The sequence below is a fragment of the Harpia harpyja genome, chromosome 23, assembly GCF_026419915.1.
Source record: "Harpia harpyja isolate bHarHar1 chromosome 23, bHarHar1 primary haplotype, whole genome shotgun sequence".
NCBI lineage: Eukaryota > Metazoa > Chordata > Aves > Accipitriformes > Accipitridae > Harpia > Harpia harpyja.
The window spans coordinates 5,701,553-5,707,688 of NC_068962.1; positions in this window are offsets into that span (position 1 = coordinate 5,701,553).

Genomic DNA, 6,136 nt, shown 5'->3' on the forward strand with positions numbered 1-6,136 from the left:
AGTTTTTACCGTTGGCCGAGAAAAAAAAAACAGCCAAGTTATTTGAACTTCCTCCTCTCCAGAGTTACACTTGGAAGGGAACTGTGCGTCCTCTCTCCTTCCACGCCGCTTCCTGACCCAGCTGTCTGCCCCAAATTGTCCCTGACTGTCCCAGCTGGGATCACCAGAACTACGATGAAAGAAGCAGAGGAAAGCCCAGGCTCCCCATGGCCCCGTGGGACTGGGTCTTCCATGAAAACAAAAGAAAGCTGTTTTGTGTTTGGATACCCGGAGGGACAGTGTCCACTTCAGCTCGCAGGGGTACCACTCCTCTCATCTCAGCCTACTGGGATTATCAAATGAAGGAGGGTGGCACAGCATGTCCAGACTCACCCTTTTTCTCAGTAATTTCCCATTCTTCTGCATAAAAGACTTCACTCCAAATTATTGTCCAGCAACTCAAGGACTGTATCTGCTCTTTCCTTCTCTTCTCTTGTCTCAAGGGGCTGGGCAATATCTGCCTCATTCCGATAGCACGTGCTTTGTTCTGTGTTCATGTGCAGTTGCATGTGTGGAAGCCAGCCATTAGTTCTTTTAGTTGTATTAAGTTAGCCTGAAATACAGACAAGAGATAATTTTTAACATCATCATCTAGTTCTGGGTAGTATAACAGCAAAAGCAAGAGTGCAATTCAGGGAAACAGAAAACATGTAGTGGAAAACTGCATATCTCGCTGAAAATTGACACTATGCTACCTAGAAAATAAAAAAAAATATATAACTTTCTGGTTCACCTTCCATTATTTGGCCATTTGAGGGATTTCATAGCCTGAAATTGTTTTTTCCACATTCTCTTTAGGCAAAGGGTTTCCCTCCTCTGTCTCAGGCATCTCAACATGAGTTGATAGTACTGCATAGGGCAATGCAGCTCATTTATCTTGGTTTTGCCCCTCCCGGAGCCCTTCTATGAGGACTCTTATTGTCTATCAGCTTTCTCAATAACGCTCCAGCTGCATGCTGCCTAGAATGCAAAGTTCAGTTTTTGCCTTGAAGGCAAACATGCGCTTCTCTTTGGGGATCTCCATGATGGAATTTGTCTGTCACTGAAACATTAGATGTAGAAGATTTAAAACCTTCCCATCAGCTATTTGATGTACCCATACAAATCACAAAGAAAAAACCAGCTTGGTTATACATGGGGGTACATACACAGAAATCAACTTTATGAGAAATAGTGATGCTGTTTAGAAACTTCATACCAATTTAATTTCGTTGGTGCAAAAAAACCCCACCCGATAAATAAAGAAATGAATTTAAACTGAGGCCAAACATCCAGTTTTGGGGTGTTCTCTTGAAGAGCTGGTTCTCTTAGCCAGCATCACCCAGGGGAGCTTCTCCAGTGTCGCTGGAGTTACTCTGCCTTACAGCAGCTGAGGATTTGAACCTGTTATTTGAACAATCGTGCAAGAATGCCCAATGTTTAGGAATTAGGGGAAGCTAGACAGCCATGTGGTGTGACATAAGCCAATGATTTGGCCTCAATTTTGTCTGATTAAAGTATGTAAAGTAGTGGTCATGAAAACAGTAACTGAAGACAAAGCAGTTTTGTCCTGAAATTGCTTAACGAAGGCAGGACTGACTGAACAGTAGCATTGGTTTTTAGTGACCTTTCATAAAGAAAAGGCAGTCTGTCTGTCATTATGCAAATTCAAGAACATCTGTTCCATGAAACCCTGTAATAATGCCTGAGGTTTGCATCGGATGAGAATAAAAACTGTTTTGACAAAGGCTACAGAGTATGCTTGTATTAGCCAGACAGCTCCTTTTTCTAGTCCAAGTCTACCTCAAGAGTAGGGGGGGCAGATCTTCAGCTGGAGTAAATTGTCATGGCTCAGTGGAACTGGTTTCTCAGAATGCCATTTTATTCGGTGAATAATGTTGAAACCTAAGAGGTAAATTAGACTTACAGCTGCATTATCAGAGCATTAGTATTTCATTAGTAACAACGGCAGCAACTGATGGGCGACATAATGTGAAGTGTTTATCGCAGCCTTCCTATGCAATCCACAAAAGAGGCAGCGAACATTGTTTTAATAAGTCTGCCAGTGACTAACTCACATCTGCTTTAGTTTAATAAAAAAAAAAGCAAGCAATATTGACAGCAGATATAAACAATAAGTGGATGTCTCAGTTCTGTTTGATACTTAAACCTCAGGAAATACCTATTAAAACCTATTGATTTTTTGCAAGACTGTTACCACCTCTGAATTTAAATGATGGAGGGGCTGGTATACTGAGGGTCGTGAGCGCTGGGGACTTGTGCACTCCAGTGGTGGCTGCTAGAAATATTATGAACATCGAGATCAAACAGGCACACAATGTCCAGCAGCTCACATCAATCCTTTAGGAAGAGCAACCATAGGCTCCGCTCATAGGCCTAACTAGAGCATAGAGGAATTAGAGCAGAATTTCATCTTGCCAACCTACGTCACAGCTCCTTTTCAGCATCGGAAGCAGCAACCACCTCTGCCTGTGTTTGCAGCCAAACGATAGCTCTGTCCTCGGCTGCAGGGGGAAAGAGGAGGCTGCGTGACTTCTCTGCACCGGGGCAATCAGGTCTAAAGTCAGTCCTTGCTAGAGGACCTGTTGGAAAACAACCAACAAGCTTTCAGAGCCCAGTTGAGCAGCGTAGGACTCAAAGAATTATTTCTGCCATCCTATTTTTAAAAACACTTATTAACTTTTACGTCACAGAATGATTCCTAGAAATTTTCACAAACCATAATACCCCAGGGAATAAAGAAGATACACAGATTTTTTTCAAGGACTCACAATCAGCTGAGGGGTTTTGTTTGCTTTTATGCTGGGTTTTTTTTGTTTGGTTGGTTTTAAAATCCAGTCTGGATTTTAAGGGTGGGAATTTAGCCAGCCTGTCTATAGGAATGCAAACATTAGACATTAGGTCTCAGCTACGAAGGATACCTCCAGCCAATCACAGGTGTTTAATATAAGCAGGAGGAATCAGTCTCTGGATGTGCCCATGTCTGTTCATTGACTATAGGGTGGCAGCTAGGCAGTTAGCTCACCCCAGCCTCATGAATTCCAGATAGCTACAAGCAGATGAAACAAAACCTACCGCAGAGCCTGTAGCTTGCTGTGCCAGAAAAGGCTATGATGAATGCTGGGACTCACTTTGCCTTAAATAACTAAAAATAGGCAAGAGGCTGGCGTTTGTTAAACTACTTGGCAGTTATTTTGGGGGTGATGGTGAAAACAGGGCAATAATCTCTATCTCTAGTCCCCATTCAGGAAGTCACCACCACAGCCAGCAGTTGCTGGTGTGGATAATTGTGGGGGATGATCTCTGCGTCCCGTTTTCTCGGTACCATCCCATTCCCACCTGTTGGAAGTGGCAACAGCATTTGCCTTACCAGGGTAATACCGAGATGTTTATCTTGGTCTGGGCAGGACGACCATCCAGCAGTGATTCCTGCAGTCAGTGACTGCACCAGAGCTTTTGGGAAATGGCCGTGTTTCAGACCCAGGGTTACTTGCGTTCCTGAGGGTAGCACATGAGCAATGAGTTATTTCTGGTCGTTGTCATCACGGACCGGTACACATCCCAGGGATATTTTTTCCTGCACCTTGCAGGCTGGGGATGGGAGCCTGGGGAGGGTTGCTGGTTTCTGTTGTTTTTTCTAACATCTCTCATGTATTCCCTCATGAATTAATTTTACCTTTGGCAGCGATCCCAGCACCATATGAATTGGGAGTCTGTATTGTTTTTCCCAATAAATATCTGGGACTAAAATTTTGGGAGCAAACTACACAGCAGATTAAAGATATAGCTATCATCAATATTGTTTTCAATAAAGAATAGATCACCTGCTTTTAAACAGAATATGTGAATGAAAATAGCAGTGGATTGGCTAAAACCGCAACTTGTTTACTGCTAGAATTGAAACATTTTCCACTTCTTAAAATTTACACAGATGTTTTAACCTCAAAATTGGCATTACTAATTCTTAGGTTAAGATAGTGGCTTAAAATATGACAGGAAAAGCTAGCAGAATATTTTTCCTACAAGATATAATCAAAAGGTCAGAATTACATAAAGTGTGTTGAGGCTTTTGTGAAAAAGGACGTTTTTAATCTGAAATTACCTTCTTGCATTTCTAAATGCTCTTATTAACTAAATATAGAAAAATCTATTATTTGCTGTCTTTTCCTTCTCTGTGTGAATCATATTGCTTTCCAGGGTGGAAGTGAAAAAGGAAAAATGTGAGACAAAGCAACAAAAGCCAGAAATCTGTTAAATCAAGTGGTATCTTCATACAGCTTTAAAATAATAGAAAAATATCATTTCCTAAAGAGTTTATAAAATAAAAATAATTGTGAACTTTTAAAGACGTTTCATACAATAGTTCTATTCTTCAACCAGCTCTACAATTAAGATGGTCAAGCTAACTTGTTGAAGAAGTAACATGTTAATTCTACATTTCCTGTATTTTCTATTGCTTTCATTGCTAGTGTTCTTGAAAAGTTAATAGGCACTCACATCAACCAATATATGCCTGCAGCTTTAGCTTCATCTTAACATGTTATTACGTGATTATTATATAATGCACCAGAAATGACTTCTCATATTGTTTTTAATTATGATGATTAACTTGGATTCCTTCTTCAAAAGCCTAATTCTGCATCTTTATTTTAAATCCCAAGAGAGCTTCATTCAAACCTGAGACATGCCAGAACCAGCCAGACAAATTATGTCATCAACACGTATTTTATTACTGGTTACATGACAAGTTTGCACTCTTTGGTGGATCTGTCCGTGTCAATGAAGTAAACAACCTTGTTTGGTCAGGCTGTCTATGGATAGTGAATAACACGTTCAGTTAACTAGCTTTCTACAGAGGCAGAATGTGAGGAAGCAAAGATCATTTATTTATGGCATAATTCATATTTCAAAGCTATCATTTATTTATATTGTCGATGCAGTTTTCTTACTAGCGTCATATCACAGTTGAGTATGCTTTCAAACAACACCAGACCCCATATATTCCACAAACCAACACCCAGTCATCACAGGCTGTTAGTGCAGCTTTCCAGTATACACTGCACAAACATACACATCCAGCAGAACATCAGAGCAAAATAATCCTTCATGCATAATTCACACTTCCAGTCTCTGCATGCTTTATGCACTGATGAATTACTCAGTTGTGCTGAGGTAATTCAGAATGAACTAAAAAGCAAATTATGGCAGGCATGTGCTGTAACATTATTATTCTGCAGGCCTCGATTTTGAAATTACTGTCTCTGAGACCTGATTCTGAAATATAATGTATGCAGCCTCCATGATATTTCAGCCCAGTGCCTTCTGTCTGAGGATGTCCGTGGACTCGTTTCAAAAGCTTGCACAGTCCAGAAACCCAATTTGATTTCTCTCTTTTTGCCTGAAATGGGCCTTGACATTTTAAAATCATTAAATGCAATCTCTTTCAGATGCTCACAAAAGGTCACAAAGGCTATGGGACTGCCCCTGTTATGCTGCACCACCACAGCTCTGATCCACTTTAGCAGGAGAACTAAGTGCTCAAGGCATTCAAAATTGAGCTCCTAATGTATTAAGTGCATTAGTAATAGTCACAGTTCTGCTAAAATTTCCATTACAAGGTCTAGATTACCAAGAGGAACAGGCTGTTTGGGATGCAGTTGACATTAAAAAGGGTTTTAGTATTGTGTTGGATCAGAGCCTGAGCAAACACTTGACATTTTCAGGATTTTTTTTTTCCTTGAAAAATATGGTTTTGGTTTGGGGTTTTTTTTGGGTTTGGTTTTTTTTTTTGGGTGAGGGGGGCAGGTTTTAAAAAAATATAGTTTGGGCACTGTCTGAGGGAAATACCAACATGACAAAACAGGGTGCGGATGACTCAGGATGTGCATTCTTGCTGCATGTAGCATATTGCATGTATCAGCAGCTGTTTACAAGCCTCTCTTTAATTTCACACCAAAAGTAGATGATGACAACCTAAGAGAAAAAGGAATAGCACTAGAAAACAGAACAGCTGTGACATGAATACCTTTCTTTCTGTTGTGTTTTAACCCCAGCCGGCAACTCAGCCCCACACAGCCGCTCGCTCACTCCCCCCCGG